Source organism: Erithacus rubecula, assembly GCF_903797595.1.
Source record: "Erithacus rubecula genome assembly, chromosome: 5".
Taxonomy (NCBI): domain Eukaryota; kingdom Metazoa; phylum Chordata; class Aves; order Passeriformes; family Muscicapidae; genus Erithacus; species Erithacus rubecula.
This window is the reverse complement of record NC_136687.1, coordinates 9,405,523-9,424,370: the sequence shown is the minus strand read 5'-3', so window position 1 is coordinate 9,424,370 and position 18,848 is coordinate 9,405,523. Positions and strand designations below refer to the sequence as shown.

At 42.0% G+C, this 18,848-nt stretch overlaps 1 protein-coding gene across 3 annotated transcripts in view; it reads right to left on the bottom strand.

Moving 5' to 3' along the window:
- Positions 1 to 16,024, bottom strand: part of AFAP1 (actin filament associated protein 1) — a 112,159-nt gene extending 96,135 nt beyond the window's left edge. For 2 of the 3 annotated variants that reach the window (XM_079305319.1, XM_079305317.1), the window contains exon 1: positions 15,916 to 16,024. The gene's annotated coding sequence lies outside the window, so the exon portion shown is untranslated. Of the gene's footprint in view, positions 1 to 15,198; positions 15,311 to 15,915 lie in introns of those variants that run through there. The other variant, XM_079305318.1, reaches the window with a different exon arrangement.
- Positions 16,025 to 18,848: the final 2,824 nt, after the last annotated feature.

Genomic DNA, 18,848 nt, shown 5'->3' with positions numbered 1-18,848 from the left:
CCTGGATACAGTTTTGAAGAAAGCATAGAAGTATTCACCAAGGCTTGATGCTCTCATTTAGCTCTACTTTGCCTTTCTGGTTAATATAGAAAGCTAACAAAACTCCAGCTGCTCAGTGTATCACAGGCCCTTGTAAAGAACACATAAATGGACACTTGGCTAAATTAAACAGCAACCACGTGGTGGTCTGCACTGAGTGAATGTCATGTGTTTATGAAAGCACTTTCTAAAATACACTCTACCTCTCCAACTTCTAATAATATTTAACTTATCTCTTTCTTTCAACAAAAACTATTTAGGTAAAACAATACAGGAATAATCATCATATTCCAAACACTAATGAATCTTTCTGGGAGGTCACCTACCATACAAGCAACATGCAGACACACAGCAATTATTCAGCCTGCAGCACTGATGAAGAACTACATTCCTTACAAAAACAGCTTCAGCTTATTAAGTCTTTGAACTATGTTTAAGACTTAAACAGCAACAAGGAGTCAGACAAAGGCTGATACAAGTAAATAAATATCAACAAAGAAACTGAGAGCATGGGTTGTGTGCATTGTCTGCCTCAGGGGTAGATGAAGGAGCTTCACAAGGTGCTCTGCATCTTCACAGGTCTGCAGTTTCACTGGGACTTTTGGCATGGCAATAGACATATTTAAGTCTCTGAAATTTTCCACTGGATTCAATGCAAACACATGTGTGTAATGACCTCTGCCTGATTGCATCTCATGGACAAACTCATTTTTATAGGTGTTCATTTCCCACTGGAGTCATTTGAGTGCTGCTGCAAGTTTACAGTTTCCAGCCATCTCTATTTAAATCTCTTCTGCATTCTATGGAAATTATTGCTCTATTACACTACCTCAGAGTGATAACTATATTAAATGTATTCAATATATAATATGATATAGCATATAATAAAAAAACCAAACAACTGAGTTTGATTAAAAAGCAGCCTTTAAGGAGATCACCTTACAACACAATATTTTGTATATAGATTTCTGCTGAAGAAAAGTATATTTTGTTACTATCTTTATCTCTACTTCCTGGCTAAACCTGAAATACACTTTTTAAAATAATTATGTTTTGAAAATAAATCCAAGCCACTAGTGTCCTCCCTGGGCTTCCTATCAAAATCCAAAATCCCTGCTATTGTTTAAATTTAAGATTCATCTTTGAACTGATTAGTAAATTATTAGTTAAATCCAGATACTTCAACTTCCCAGAAGTTATGAGCTCTAGTGTGCACCTTTTTCAAAGATAAGGAAAAAAATTTCCCAAATACTATCTGTAGTTTCCCATGTGATGGCTTCCAAGCCACTACACAATCAGTTGATTTTCTTTTCTTAAGAACACATTTTATTTTGATGGCACTTTATTTTTGTTGTTTTAAAATTTTAAAATTGGCAATTGAACTAATTATTTTTAGTTTACTGAAGATTAAGAACCTCAGTTACTCAAATGCATGACCTCTTAATTAGTTAGGCACAGAGAGTAGCAGCCTAAATAAAAATCTCACAGCTGAATGAACTCAAATTTGATATGCAAATAATTTTATATGTGACCAATATGACAAACTACTCATAAATCTAGTTAGAAAACTAAAATTATACAGCAATGCCCAGAAGTACACCACTAAGAATTTTATATTATAAGCCTCATTTACTGAGAATCTGTCTCCGTCATCCTTCCTGCATTTCCAGTCTCTTTCCAAATATATTCTCCCTGAATGCCATAAGCCATCAAAGCCTTGAAAGAGCCATGAAAAGATGTTGTGACAGACCTTTTTGTAAGCACTAACTAAACCCAAAGTAGGAGTACACTTATATATGCAAATGCAAAGAATTATTATCTTGTTTTAAGCCTCCTGAATAAATTCCTTTAATTCAGAAGAATGATTCATTTTATAGGGTTGAAAGCTGAGGCAGGCCATTTGAGCTTTAGCAGTGACATTGCTCTGACTAAATGCCAGTGCTTACAAAGCACTCATCTGTATCTCAGCTACTTGCCCTAGGCTCAATGCACAGTCAATGGAGAAATTTAGGCTTCCTAAAATAGATGTCTAGAATAGATCAGATTAATTACATCCTAGAGAAGCTAATTTGTATCCCCTGATTGTACAGAAGGTCTACTGGGAAGGAGCTCAGCTGCAGACCTGCTCTGCCATGAGTGGCTCAAGTCAGGCAGAATGCATCCCACTCTAAGTGCCTATCAGCTTTCATGCCTTTCATTCGGAAATCTGATCCCATGTTTACTAAAATGAAAGTGAAAAACAGCTTTCTCATTACAGTAGCATATTTAAATATATATAGGAAGTTGTTTAGTGATATGTCATATTCACATATATTTAATTGTGCTGTTATTATTTATCATTTTTATGTCATCTTTTAACCGCGCTTAACCAGTTCTGCTGAGAACAGAAGTGGGAGAAATATCTATATTGCCTTTTCTGAAGAACCCATTAACTGGCTCCACAGAGAGCCACAGTGGAGATCCCAGAGAGCCTCCTCAGTTTCAGACTCACTCAGCATTCACATGAGGCTGCTGTTACAAGCACCAGGGACAGGCAGGACTTGTGAACATATGATGACACTTAGTTCCATACTCCCCTTTTCTCAACAGATGGTCTGAGTGAGTGCTTTTCTTATTGCTTGCAAGTACCAATAGTTGAGTCCTAATTTAGATGTGAATAGATTAAAACAAACTGTTTATCCTCAGTTAGGAAGCACATTTCCAAATGCTAATCTTCAAAATTGGTAAATGTAACATAACTTCATTAAAAATACATTATCATTTCACTTTAACTTTGGTTTCCTCCTGTCACAGACTCATCATGGTCTTTTTCTCCATGCCTGAAAAAATGGTATGAAAAACGTAACAGATGTGATGTATATATGAAAGATTTCATCTCTGTCCTAAGAAAAGGGGAGACAGAAAGCAAGCACTTTTGGCTCATAACCGACACCCATCTATCAAGAACAGCAAACGTGACAGGCCAGCACAAACATAATGAAAATGTTTTTAACAAACAGCATGCATCTTCCCTCAAGTCCCACAGATAAGCACTGCACTCAGTGCCTTTGCTTTTCCTAACCTACCAACAGCAGTTCAGCCATAGCAGCTTAGTTCCAGCCCCAGAGTACACTGAATAATGCAGTGAAATATCCCTTTACTACTCCTCTGGATCCCACTACTGCTCTTCTACACCTGATTTAGATAAGCATCTTATTTCACAAATCTTACTACCATTTGCAGTCATTCATGTCTTTAATCAATGTCCAAGTTGGTTGCCTTCTGTTTCACTTTGCCTTTGGTTGCACATGCCAAGTTGCATTCTGTCTTTGAAGGACAGTGATTGAAATGAAATCCTCTACATAATTTCTACTCATGATCTGATAAGAAAGAAGACCCAAATAAGTTCCCATCAGCAAGATTCTGTATTGAGGGACTGAAAATCTTCATGATGGAGCACCTTGGTCCCATTTTTTACAACAGGGACACTTCCTCACCATTTGTCTTCTAAAGCAATTTGTCAGGATACTGACCCTACCCGAAACTCATCACACATGAAAATTAACAATAGATACAGCTACTCAATCAAAGAGTAAGGCAAGGATAAGAAAACAGGATAGCAAAAGAGAGGATACCATTCAGGTGTGGATCCAAAATACCTCCAGTGTGGGGCAGACTGTTACTTAAGAACAAGCATAAGCATAAACAACAACAAACATGGTTGTTTTGGGTAGGATATTTTCAAGTGAAAAAACAGTTTAATGTTTTTCAAGTCCAGCAGATATATTGTCATCTTTGGACTTGGAGCTAGATTAAGGTCATTCTATGCTGCCAACAGCCCTGTATGAGTAGATGCTGATACATGATTATTTGGTAAAGCAGCTATCAGTCACAATGAATACATCATTCTAAATCTTCCCTTCAGAAGTTACAATTTTTAATCTGGAAAATGAAACCAATCTGACCTAACAAGTGAAAATCCTATAATAACTATAATAATAGCAAAAGAGCAGTGACACATTATTTTTCCAGTTCTTGCTTTGCGAGATTCTGAAAATGGATGCATGTATGAAGAAGGTAGGAAAAAACCCTCTGGGAAGATAAAGAAGGTGGGGCAATAGGAAACTACCTAATTAATCCACTTGCTAATCTTAATACACATTTTATAGTTGTTTTGCTAGCTAGCTTAATAATGCTGTTTCCTAGCCCTCACACTGAGCAGATAGGATGCAGCCCTCTGATCCTTAATTTAGAAACTATGGAACTTTATGCTGGCAAAATGTTTAATCATCCAGGACACAAAGTCTACCACTGTGAGAATTTGAATTCAGTAACATAATTCCATTGTGTAATCAGATAAAGAAAGGAAAATATTGGGATTTTCAAAAGCCCAGATTCTCGAAACTTTTGTTACTAGTAACAAGCTGGTGGACAAGAAGAATGTAAAATAAAATAATGGCAACAAACAATGAAAATTCTCAATTCTCTCCACTCAAAGGGCTCTGTGCTGGTGTTCAGTGTTTCCCAGCAGCCCTACTATTAAGATCCCAAGACCCTGATCTTTCTCATATCAGTCAATTACAAAAATACACTTGCCTACAGGCAGACAAAGAGTTAACTGCAGACAAGAAAGTTAATTCTTAAGCACAGGAAGGAAGAGGCATCACCTGGTTATAATGCCAAATTAAAAACTGAATAAAATTATTCAATTCTGTATTGGGTTTACTACAGTATAAATAATAATTCCATAAGAAAATGCACTTTACATGCAAAATCAGCAACCAATGAGCACTTATTTTTCCAGGTGGCCTTTATTAATTCTGTACTTAACAGTTTGAAATGGCATTTTCCCCTTCTGCTTTGGAACACTTCCACTGGTGTGTGCAAAGTTTCCTCCTTACAAAAATCTCACCAGGAAGAAATTCTCACTTTAATAAAGAAACAGTGGCAAAAGGAATTAAATATTTTCCTAGGCAGGCTGACTTCAGACAGTCCAACAACTACAATTTTGGAGAATTATGCCTCTAATAATGATTTCTCCAATCCAAACACAAAAACCTTCTTGCCACGCCCTTTCTCTGCTTTTATCTAGTTACACCTTGGCAACTCTCATCACAAGGTGCAGTTGCTCAATATTACTTTTATATTACTGAACTACACAAAAATGCTCTTTATTGCTGATTGCAACAACTCAGTGAAGTGCTGTGGTACACACAGAGCCAGGCCTCACTCCACCCCTCCTAGAGCTGCTAAGAGCCCTCTGGAATCATACACACACTTTCTGTTGCTTCTATGCCCTGTGTGCAACTGGACTGAACAGGGGAAGGATTATTTTGGCATGAAATGAACTGATCCAGGATGGTCAGCTCTTACAGCTGACCCCAGTGCAGGAAACCAAAGAGAAGTGCACAAAGTGTGGAGGGTCTCAGCAAGTCCCACACCATGAGAAAACCCACACAGCTTTTCTCTGCTGGCTCACTGGGAGAAGAGCACAGTCTGTCATTTCAATAGCAAACAGCAGAGCATGCAAGGAACATGAAACAGCAGGTGAGATGTTTGCTGTAGACTGCTTGGCACAAGGGGCAGGTGAGGTAACCCTTGCAAACCACAGTTCAAAGGTCTTAGGGATGTAAAACCTGGCATTATGTCCAAAAGGTTTCCAAGTAAAGTAGATAAAAGCTTGTTTATCCCAGAATTTAGGAGTGTTCCTAAACTAACAAGCACTGCAAGAGTTAAAAAGAAAGCTTTAAAGGTAGGGGTGGCAACACAAATAAATGGAAAAGATGCTAAAGGATTCCTACAGGCTTCTTTCCCTTCCTTGCACTTCATTAGAGAAGATTGTGGGTTTGTACTGAAATCTCAGAAGTGCTGAAGCACTTGCAGGGCTGATGAGAGAGGTGACCAAAAACCCTTACAATTTTATTATGCATTTCTTTCAGCCTGTCAGTTCTCCCCTTCACACCCTGAACATCTGCCATTTCCAGTTCCTACTGCTTGTCCAATTTCATGAAGTCATTAGATTTTAATGAGTTATTAACATATAAAGAGCTGCTCTAAGGTACTGAGTGCTTTATAAGTCACTGATGACAACTTGCTAGAAGGGGTGTGTGTTTTTTGCTCTCCATACATAGCTCAAACTACAGCTTGAGCAAGGGCATGTTCCTGCAGGGCTGTCTCTGGGCACCTCTGGTCCTGGCTGAGGATGGGCCCCATCCAGGTGACACCTCCTGGCCAAGAACCACTCTGCAACCACACCTTGGAAAGCAGCATCATTCCATGTACCTTTACTGTCACATTGTTTAGAGGCAGGTGTTGCTCTGGGTTGTTCAGATCCTATCTCACAGAGGGAAGCACTTAGAGCTCAGTAGGAAACAGCCCTTCCCTACAGCAATGTGCAGGGAAAAGGCCAGACTCATTCACAAATACTGCTTCCAAGTTATCTCCCTGAAGCAAAAGAAGAACTTAATTAGTGTCAGTGCAAAGACTGAGACTACTTAAAGCACACTCAAACCAAGCTAAGGTTTGATCCCTATTTGGCAAGAGTACTTTTCTTTATTTGGTTGTTTTTCTTTAAAGCTGGCAGAAAACCCCAGAACAGCTGGGTTTTTTTGTAAGAGCTGGTATGTCAGGAAACCTAGCCCAAATGACCCCAAGTCTCCAAGATGGATTTCACTCTTTGTTCCCATAAAGTACAATAAACTTCAGAGCAATCAGAGTTTGCACTTATACCCTGGAGCCTGTAGGTGTGCTGACCCTAAACCAGACAGGAATCCCAAGTGCAAGAACAGCAGAACTGTTCCATAATGCTTAAAAGATGTTATTGTGGCAGAAAAAAAAATTTTTGAAGGATTTAAAAAGGGTTGAGGAAGTCTAAAAATCTCCAAACATCATACCTCTTCAAGACAACTTTTGCTTTCCTTTAAATCTAACCAGTATTTTAGTTGTTTCTTTGGAACAGTCAGTTAGTTGGGCCTTCTACATACACATCTCTTTGCCCTTGGGTTGTAGAGAGAACTACTGTTTACAGAAAAGCCTTCACTACAATTTATTTTTACACTCAGAGACCACTTTTAAAAGTTACATAGTTGAACTATAAGCAAGAGGACAGAAAAATGAGAGATCTGAAAAAAATGAGGTCAAAGGGTGGACAGCTCTCAGCAAGATTTTCCACACATGCAAAATCTAGACTCAGAGTTTTGCAAACAACAATGAAGAGGAAGATCCAAAGGGATGGGAAGGAAACTGCAGTGATGAGAGGCTGTGAGGCTCAGTCATTGCAGAGACAGACAGGAACAGTAGTCAATTGGAGACTAAGAGACACTTGAGTCAGATTAAAATTAACTGTTGCATTTTTGAGGCTTGTTGAATACAGTTTGCTCCAGATTAGCTCTGGAATAATGTCCAGGATGTGGCTGTCACAAGGGGAAAGGTGTCTTGATGGCCACAAACTGCAGGAGTAGAGTCTGGTGCATGCTGAGCTGCACCCAACCCCACTGCCCATGTCACTGGAAAAAAGTCAAACAAGACTGGTCCCAAAACCACCCCCTGAGGAACAGCACTTGTCATCCATTTACTTAAAGTCTAGTGCTCACATAAGCACTTTTCTGGGCTCCAGGGAAAGAAGACCAAGAAGCTGAAAAAAGCAAAGCAAGGACAGCAGAAAGCCCCAGAGAAGATGAAAAGTTCACAAGCCACAGGAACAGACAAACTTTCCCAGAGAAGGAACAACTCTTCCTTTCCCCAGAGGACACTTGTTTTGTTTATCTGAGGTTCTTGGTGTGTGCTTTCAGCTGTCTGCATGTTTGGGGGCTTGTTTTCATTAATTTCTGAAGTGAGAGACTTTTAGACTTTTGATTTGAGTTTGTTTTTTTAAGGTCTCCAACTGTTTTTTTTTTTCCTTTTAAATGAAATCTAACTTGTTAAATATCCCCTTTTTCAGCAGAAATAGCTAACCTTGGAAATAGGATTGTTTTTGTAACCAGGTGGGGTCCCACCCATCTGAACTCAGCATTATTCATACTGGCACTCACCCAGAATTTTCCCCAAGACTCTTCAGGGTGGATTTCATTCCTGTTAAGCTCAAAACAAAATGCTGTGGCCTGACCTAGCCCCTTGTCTCATCTCAGCTCTCCTGGTTCTTCCTGCAGGACCCACCATGCACCCATCATTCCCTCTCTAAGGAGACTTTTCATGGTACTAATGACAAACACATGGTGCAGACAAGGGGGATCAGGCAAGAAGAGCTCTGTATATTCTCAGAAGTATGAATACTCTTTCCCCCTTCCAAGAGCCAGATCTTTTAATTTTCCAAAGGGTATTCTTTTGATAATGCTATGTATTAACAGAGCTGAGAATCACTGAGCTTCCTAACATTTTCAGGTATTTACTTTCTTCAGCCTGATCTTTTACAGCCAGTGACAAATCCAGTACTCACTCTATTCCATAGCATGGACTGCATTACATGAATAAATCCCACTCTCCAAGGGGCAATTTCTTTCTGTTTGATCTATGCTAAGATACAGCAGCAGAGTGGCCCCTCTGCAGCTCAGCTCCCACCCATCACTGCCCAGTGACACTCAGCAAATCCCTGCTCCTTAACTCATCCCTCTCCCTTCTGCATCATCTCTCCTATTTTCAACTCCTGACATTTTATTACCTCCTCATTACAGCCCACCTTGTTTTCAGGGCTGGAACCCTGTCTTTTTGTTTGGTCTGACCCACAGCCAGCTGGTTTGCTGCATCCCCCTGAAGCAGGAGCCCCCAAACAATGACACAGGACTCAGCATCTCAGACCAATTCCTGCTGGCAGCTTTCCCTCTCCTCCTCATCCTGCTGCTGAAATGGCACTGCTGATGGCTTTGGACTCTTCAAACTCTCTACCAAGTGTTTGTGCAGCTGTGGTGCCCAGCTGCTGGATCCAGAAGAGGCAGTAGAGTTTTGGGCAGGGACTGAGCAGTGCAGCCACTGCCCTGCCTGGTGCCAGTGCAGCAGCCTGGGACTCCAGAGCCTGTCAAACTGACAGAACACACCAAACAAAAACACAAAAGTCATTATTTCCATCACCACCTAGCCAGCTCACATGACTTCTTTTTTCCTGACAGAGCAGATAACCTTTTGCTAAATGTATGTCACATTTTATGCCCATTTTCCTTGCACCTGCTACTGCTCATTTCATATGGCATTTCAGACTTCCCTGCCCAGATCTGGTACCACGATGGCTTCAGCCAAGAACTGGCTGGTTAAAAAACACAGAAATTACAGATTATACCCTGCTGTTGGCCATCAACATTAACAGTTTGAAGCTCAAGGTCTTAATCTATTACTCAAAAGTATAACAGTGCATTTATTTATTAATTAGCAATTAGCTATTTTTCTCAGAAAACCTGTGTGACAAAGGCAGTTCTAACATATCACCTACACATATACACATCCTTTATTCATCTATGTACATCTACATATGTTGGAACCCAGAAGCCTGGAATTTTGGGCTTTCTGTGCTTTCTGACACTGACCCCCCAGGAGAACATTGCTTTTCACTTGAGGCCTTGGAAAAGGCTTCCAAATTTGAGTGATGGAGTTAGAATCACTGGTGTGTAATTAGAATGGAAGTGTGTAATTTCAGATGGTGAAAGGTTTTGAATTTGGGGTTTCAGAATATAATAATAGGTATGAAGACAAGATGGACGTTCTTAGGCATTGTCTCTTCCTTCTTTCTGGTTCCTTTTTCTTCATGATTTCAGGTAGTTGTTTTTGGATTGGATAGTTAGTACCAGAGTGCAGGCCACAGGTGTTTAGTTATTAAGTCACAAATATAAATAATATAGATGTTAGCTCTTAATTAAATAGCTAGCCTTTAAAAACCCTTATAACTAACTAAATACACTTCCATTTTGTCACTTTGAGCTTGATAGCTAGAAGTGTTGCAAAACTTTCTGTACTTCAGATAAGATTTAATAAACAACCAAGTCCAAACAAGAAATCCATCTCTTGAACATTCAATCCTAACTCTGAGTAAAGGCAAAAGAAAAAAGTTAACCACTTTCAAGATACATATTAATTTGTGTATATCTTATATAGACACAAACATATCACCATGAAGGCATCTAGAATACACATACAGTAGCAATTCTGCCTGGCCCCACTGCTTCTTGCTTTCCCATCTACCTGTCAACAAGGATTGTGCCTGCAAGCAAGTCAGGCATGAAGTGACAACCTGTCAAAATGTCACTATACTGAGCCCAGGAAAAGAAAGCAAGAAAGTTTTATCTATTGCAGGTGGCAAGAAACGGAGAGCAAAGGAATTTGAAAATGGCAGTGAACTTAGTGTAAGAATAAAAAAGTGTAAGGACACGAAATGTTTTAAATTTTAGCAAACTCCATAACTAGACCAAGGTCAATAGGGAAAACCAACCCAACCAACCAAAAAACAACCCAGCCACTTACAGTGTGTTAATAATGTTTTGCATGCTGAAAAGCAATGTTGCAGCTGATCAATTGACCTTGACTGTTGCCTTTGAAAGGCACTTAGAGTAGCCTGCAAAGGCACATATGATCCCAAAAAAAAAAAAAAAAAAAGCATACTTAATCTCAGAAAGCTGTTATTTCATATAAGAATCAGAGAAGTCTGAAAATGCTTATTTATTCTCTAACATTTACCTGTGTAGAAAACTCCCAAATTAATCTAACTGCGTGAATTCCTTTGTAAAAATAATGTTGAGGATTAGAATGGGACTGAAGAACATCACCTGAGAAAGGCTGAAGCTGCAATTGCTTGTGAATGAGATGCAGTGCCATTGAAATGTAGTGAAAATCTCTTCCACTGCTTTACAACCATCATCTTTTATTAATCAGCCCAACAGCACACGGCAAAACCAGAAATCTCCCTACAAAGCTGGCACATATGGGAAAAGCTCACTCCTGGTTGTTTATTTTAAACAAACCCTACAGTAGCTCCCATTGTTTGTTTGTTTCTCCCCCCAGACTAGACAGCATGTGGCTTATGAGCCACACTGATAGATGTGATAAAGCTCCTGCCAGATCTGATTGATGACGGCACTAGGAAGTGCTGTGAAGGTCACAGTGTAATTCTAATTCTCTCTTTGCAGCTGCTCCTGGCAAAAAATGGTAGAGGAAAATAAAATCTTGATCTGCTAATTGCCAGTAACAGGGAAATTCCATCCTTACCTCGCCTTCTCCTCTCTTTCCATTTCTAACAGGAATGCCATAAGCATGTGTAACTGATGAGAGACCAGATAAGTTTCAAAGAGATACTTAAACATCTTTTAACAGACAAAAAAAAAAAAAAAAACCAAAAAAAAAAACCCCACCTAAAAATCTATCCACAGCAACTGACCAAATATTGAGCCTTTATACTTTGAAGACAGTGCAGAGTAGTTTAGCATGAAAGCTCCATATGAAAGAGCTTTTACTATTTGCTCTTCTGCAAAACTGAGATAACATATCACTACATATTCCTGTGAAGGAGTACTATCTCTGATAATGGGAATATATGAACTAAACTACCTTTCCAAAGTCTATTAATTTTAAATGAACAAGGCAAGCATGTTCACTAGAAGTGGCTACTAGCAAGCCAGAGCATCAGTCAGTCAAGTGGGACACCAAAATCCTCTTTTCCATAAACGTTGAGATGTGATGAGAACACTGATAAGAGACTTTGGGGAATTCACAAGCATGATATAATGACAGTCCCCTAATGAATAATATATATTCAGTGTAACTCATAGCAATTACCTCACATGCAGTGTTGTATTTCTTGGGGGAGAGATGTTTTTATCTTTGAGACATCAGCTACATTGCAGATTAAATTTGAAACCACTTGTGTACTCTTTTCTGGCACTCACTATTAGTGGATGGAAATATTTTTATTCAGCATTTTATACTCACAAAGATTTTGGCACAATAAGGCCATTACCAACATCTCTCTTAGAGAAAGATAGTCTTTATCACTCAGCTCAGAACTACATAATGGCAGAGAGATGTTGGCACCAGAAATCCCCCAGATAGTAAAAAAATCCCACCACTATGTCATCATAAAAGGAATAATACAGTGATTTTTTTTGTTTGTTTTTCAGTTTAGGAAAGAGATTTAAAAAAGACAGGTCTATCAGTTTGCTCCTTTTACTGCCAAACATACACCATCAATTTTTAAAACACCAATACAAAGCGCAGTATCTATACAAGATCCAACTGATTAAAAAAATCCTCTTAGGACTTTCTCTCCTAGATTTCTTGATGAACACTAGCAAAATACACAATAGATATTGATTTATCCTTTTCACAGCCTCCTGTATTCTCCAAGGCATACTCTAAGAGAGGTAACCACCAGCAACTCATTTGGACATTGCTGTGTTAAGGGAGCTCAGTGTCTTTGGCAGCCAAACCTCACTACATACACTAAGTCATCAATGACTTTTTGCTGGGATGGCAAAGGGGAAACTGATGGCAGCTCTGCCATTCTGGTTTTAATTTGCTGCCATATCTCTGGAAAATAGAGATTATGTCCCAAAAGACTGCTACCTGCTATTCAATATCCCCACTGTACAAACCCAAGTTATGTTCCTGCAATACTATCCATTACCATTACTCACAGCAGCATGTCTTTTATGACCTGGAGAGTCAAGAGTTCACTTCTAACCACAGAATATCATAGAACAGTTTGGCATTGGAGGGACCTTAAAGATCATTTAATATAAGAGCAATTTAATCTACACATAGTGTTTTACAGCACTGATGCACTACAAAAGGCAGACTTCCATGTGTGCATGGACAGGTTGGTGCAGTGAGACAGTCGTGCAGGTGTAACCCCTGCACTCTGAGCTCAGTGCCACTGCAGCTACGTGTCTTCCTACCTGCTCATAATGTGTTGACAGACTGTTCTCAGTATCACCTCATGCAGACACTCCCCAAAAAGACATCTGGTATGGCCTTGAAAACTTAAATTGCTCTAAGGTCAGCTTAGGTTGCTTCATAGTAGGAAAACTAATTCCTAAAACTAATTCCTCCTAGACAACCCTTATAGACAGAGGAGTGCTTTCAAGATTTAGCTTTTTCAGTCCTTCACTAAAAGCTCAGAGTTCACAGTACCTGCAGTCCTCTGGCTGACTTCCACATTTATATTACTCTTGTTGGGTTTGACTATTAAGAATTCAACTGTGAGCCTAAGAACACTTTACATTAGAAGTATATTAATCTGGAATAATACCTACTGAGTGTGTAACACAGTCACCCACCCAGCCCAGGCAGACAGCTTCTATACCATATGAAACATTATTTGTCAATGAAGTGATGAGTCAGAGAAGTCAGATCCATACCAGTAGCTAGGTGTCATTCGCACCTAAAACCAGTACAACTGCATAGCTGGAAGGGATGCATAATTTTTTTGAAAAATTGCCACGCCTTACTGTGATTAACCCCTAGCAGCACAGAGTGGACTAAACTGTACAGGAGTTTGAGATGCAAGTCCTCGCATCCCACTCTCCCACCTCAGCAGGAGATCTCCTGCAAATGAATATGAAGTACATCCTTCCTCCTCCTCAGGAAACAAAGAGCACAGCTTTGAACAAAGCAGTTAACCAGGCAGGCTCCAGGATACCACACTCCCACTGCCTGACCTATGAGACACAAAACTTCTGAAAATGGATGGAAATTAAATCGGTGGACTCCAGATAGCATCAACCAGCCCTGAACGCTGGCTCTTTGTCCTGAGGCAATGTCACAAGGGAGACAGCAGCAAGCAGCAGGGCAAGACAATTCCTGGTCTTACAGCAGGTTGTCTTTGCACCACTGAAAGGAATAGCACAATTAGTCACACGTGTACCAAATACAGCCTGTCCCACTGAGACTTCAATATTTGATTTTGGCTTTTATGTCTCAGGCAGTATCTATCCAACTCTGAGAGCTTTAGGAGAGGAAAAGAAAGATCATTCTTCACTAAGACTGCAAAATTTTAAAATAGTGTGAGTGGCTGACCTATTGAAATCTTGCATTCTACCCTCTCCTCGCTGGCACTGCTTCAATATTGCAATTTCAACCTCGCAGACCTTCCAAGTCCTTTCATCTAAAATCTACCCAAGACACAGGAACACAACATAACACTTTGGATGACAAATCTCCTAGGAAACACCAAACAGTGCCACATATCACCAAAGGCAGTATCTGCTCATTGTTCTGTTTGCCGGCTTGTGACTGCAATCACTGGCTGACACACAAAGAAAACTGTAGATCCTTCTTTTTCAAATCCATTTAAAATTCTTCTTAAACCCATGTGGTGCCCTGTAGCCCCAGAAAGACAGGATGCTCTCCCTCTGGCTCTAATGTAGAATTTGCTCTTCTTTCATGCCAGTCCTAAAAGGAAAAAGGGTTTGTTCAAAACAAGTAAGCAATTGTGCAGCTCTTCCCATGGAAACCACCAGGAGGCATAAGGGAAGGAAGGGCACCAAGTGTTCATACAGGAGAGCACTGATGGATAAATCCATCTGGCTGCCAAGCTGTTCCCTTGTGCCCCTGCACTAACCATTCTCAGAAAGGCACACAAAAAAGGTTCATAACACTATTATATGAATGAAAAGAATGGCCCTGTTACACCTGGAGGAAACAGTAGCAGAGCACATACAAGGGCAAGACACTAGTTATGGAATAATCATTAATTGTTATGGATACCTCTGAGAATTGAATCAAGGCGTGCCATGACATTTTTTTCCCTATGGAACAAAACAAAAAGCTGCACAAAGAGCAGCAGAATCTGTCGTCTTAAGAAGCCCTGGACTGAAGTACATTATTTAATTGGATCTCTTTGGCTTTGAGATTTATCATTTCATTGCTGGATCTTGGCCACAAACTTCAGTAATACAATAAACAGAACAGGCACAGGCACACCAAGTGTTTGCATCAAACTGATCATAAAGGATCCAGAGAAGAGATAAGTTAAATACTTCTCTTTTTCTCGCATGAGCCTTGTCTTGCCTTTCAGAGTGTGCATTTACTCAGCTGCACTGTCCTTAGGGCAGGTGAATGTCGAGGGATGCTTGTCTGAATCCACTCAGCTCCTGGCACCCCAGAGCGCTCAGATTGTGGAGCAGCTCCTGCTTCTGGCTCTTTTGCCGCCCATTATTTTCCTACCGCCTAAATCTTTGGCAAGTTTCCCCTACACAAGACACATACCGCGCGTAAAACCGACGAACTTGAGTTTCCAAAAAACCTCTCAGTGGAAGAAATCGAACCACGTCGCTGTGACCTGTCCCCCCCAGCCTCCAATGGCAGGCTGCTCTCAGCTCGAACCTCCGTTCCACAGGAAATCAACGAGCGGTCGGCCCGGGAAGCCAAAGGATGGATCTGGAAGGATGGTTCTGTTCCCTCTGCCCTGACCGACTCCAGGACTGTAACATGATGCAATCTCTTGGCTATGATGAAATAGGATCAAGTGGCCAAGCCCGCCGGGAGACCACCGCTGCCCACCCCAAAGGCAGAGAATGAGGAAGCTCAGGCTGCACAAAGCAGCGGGCGGCTGCCGGGCCGGTGCCGCTCCCGGGAAGGGATGCGAGTTTGGGGATGGCGGACGGAGGGCAGCGTCCCGGAGATCCCAGCCCGGCTCCTGCCCTTCCAAAGCCCGGGCAGGAGCCGCCAGCGCCCGACAACCGGGATCCCTCCCAGCTCTTTCCATGTGCTGCTCCCAGCCAAGAAAACGAGCCAGACATTTTTTTTTTATTTCCCCCAGTAAGCCCATAGCTCTCCTAGCATGGAGCTGCCTGGAGCAGCAGCGGAGCAGCAGCTGGGAAAGCCCATTTCTGCATCCGACCCTTCTCTTCCCTCTCCTTCCCTCCCGCGCTCGCTCTCCGCCCGCGGAGCCGGCAGGGAGCGGCGGGCCCGGAGCCCTCCTACCTTTGCGGCCGTGCTGCGGCGGCTGCCGGCACAAAGCGCCGAGCGCGGCTCCTCCCGCGGCTCCCCCGCAGCCCCGCTCTGCCGCGGAGCGCAGCCAGCGCCGGCCGGGAGCGACGGCGGGAGGGGACAGTGGGGCGGGAGCAGCCGGGCGGGGAGGGGAGCAGCCCTCCGCTCCCACCGCCCCCAGGCCCGCCCCGCGGGGAGGGGACAGCGCCGAGGCGGAGCCAGCGGAACAAAGGCGGGGGGCTGCAGAGCCCCCGGGTGCGGGCAGGATGGGGCAGGGGAGCGCAGCAACCCCCGGGCAGGATGGGGCAGGTGTGCGCAGCAGCCCCAAGTGCGGGGCAGGATGGAGCAGATGAGAGCAGCAGCCCCCGGGTGGGCAGGATGGGGCAGGTGAGAGCAGCATCCCCTGGGCAAGGGCAGGATGGGGCAGGTGAGAGCAGCAGCCTCCGGGCAGGATGGGGCAGGTGAGAGCAGCAGCCCCGAGTGCGGGCAGGATGGAGCAGATGAGAGCAGCAGCCCCCGGGTGGGCAGGATGGGGCAGGTGAGAGCAGCATCCCCTGGGCAAGGGCAGGATGGGGCAGGTGAGAGCAGCATCCCCTGGGCAAGGGCAGGATGGGGCAGGTGAGAGCAGCAGCCTCCGGGCAGGATGGGGCTGGTGAGAGCAGCAGCCTCCGGGCAGGATGGGGCAGGTGAGAGCAGCAGCCCCGAGTGCGGGCAGGATGAGGCAGGTGAGCCCAAGTGCTCCTTGCGAGGCAGATGCAACCTGGGCTTCTTGTCCCAGATTAAAGAAAAGCCTCCCTGGAGTCGGAGGCTTGTTCCCCTAGTAAACGCTGGAATACCGCTATATCACAGCAGGAGCCTCAGTGCATCCCTTGCCCTCCCAGTCCTGCACAGGGAGTGCTGTGATCTGGGCACTGAGCAGTGGAGGAATAACATGGATTTGGGGCATAATGAGCATGTCTGCATTTATCTATAATTTAACCTCTTTTGTTGAAATGGTGTAAAATAATGCACAAATCCAACAGGGATTAACACCTGGAGCCATTATTTTAGTTTAGCTTGATACAAGCCAGATCTAAACCAAGGTGAGACTAAGTTTTATATTAATTAGACCTGTAGACTTCAGTTTGTAACAAAATTGCTAAACCAGTGCAAGTTTGCATAGGGGCAACCTGGGAAAACGTGTTCCAACTTTGAGAAATTAATTTATTTTCCTCCCTGTCCATACAGAAACTAGAAATCTGGAAGTCACAGAAGAATGTCACTAAAGGAAGAACATTAGTTCAGGCAACTTTGTCTTTAGTCCAGCTGGGTGTCAGAACTCCTTTAACTTCAGCTCTAACAGTTGGATGCACAAGTGTGCTCTTGTGAGAAATAGTTGGGAAACATTAGACATGCAAGTGCATAATTCTGTAAAAGCTCATAGCTTAGCTTGTACCACAGTCTGTGCAATTTTTAAGCACCTTAAATTTTGATTAATAAAATTTGGTTTGTTCTGGCCATATTTAATATGCTCTTCTGTCCTGGTGTTTCATCATCCTCAGTTATTCCAAGATGGTGATACCAAACGTAACAGGTTTGACCAGGGAAAATTCTATTTAGTCAGCATGTACACTGTGTGGCCACTTAGTATATGCATGAGATCTCTGTAGCCTAAAACAGGAGAGCTGAATTCACAGCCAACCTTTTCAACAAGTGTTACTTAGCCTAAAATCTCACTTTCAGCTGTTCTCTTTCTTGTATGCCTTTGGGTATGGGCAGGGAAGGACTTGCCTACTGGATGAGCTATTGCAGCAGCAGCCTGCTCCTACCTGCCTTTTTTGTATTCTGCTTCTTGGGAGTTGGCAGGGAGAGCTCTGGAGTACTTAGAAGTAGTGATATTTCAGGCAATAGTAAAGTGCTTAGCCAGTCTTGAAAAAATTAAACCATAGCTCCTCTTCTCCATGGTTCAATTGCTTGCAGCTATTGCTCTCTTTGAGCTACTTAATTTGTATCATGACCTGTAAAATATGATCTCTAGGGAGAACAATCCAGTACATTGCTGTACAAGCACAGCCCTTGGCTTCTGTAGCACATGCAGTGTAATCTGACAGTACCATTGATTCGTATGCTAGCAGTGAGCACTTCCAGTATTTGCTGGCTTTACTGCCTCTAGTTTTTTGGGGACTTTTTTTGGTTTGTTTTTTTTTTGTTTTGTTTTTTTTTTTGGTTTTTTTTTTAATTTTAATGCACACATCACATTAAGTAACACTTCAGTCTCTGCCTGCCCTAAGACATGCTGAGGTCTGTAAACAGGCTCTTGCTTCTAGCAACAGTTCAGAGTATTTCTTCCTGAAGAAGTTAGGAAGCTCATCAGCAGAGAAACACATGAGAGAGGATTATCACAAGACCATCAAGAAAATAAGCACTTTATGCCCTCTGTCAGATATGAATGTGAGATAACCTAAGGGTTTGTCCTTAGGCTGTTGGAGAGATTGGTAAAGACTTCATGTCTTGTGGTAACTCCACAGGGACTAAATAATGGGCTGTCTATCATGAAGACAATCATCAGACAGCACAAGCTGTTCCTCATGGAAAAACTCTCTCTCAGGCTGAAGGGCTCAAAAGGACTTTTTTTTTATTTGAATTCTTAGTTTTCACAATGCTACACTTCAAAATGGCCTTACTCCCCCACTTTTTAGTTTGTACATATGCATTCCATAAGCTACTTCAGCTGTAAAATACAACTTAGTGATTCATTGAATTTCTTTCCCATTAATCTCTAACTCACTACTTAAATACAAATTCTATTTTGTAGAATTAAAAGGAACAGCATATAATTCACCTAGAACACAATATCATCAAAATAAATCAAGTGATTCCCAAGGAATTGCTTGCATGGAAACTGAAGTCACATCATTAATAGGAAATCTGTGGTCCACAATACTGTA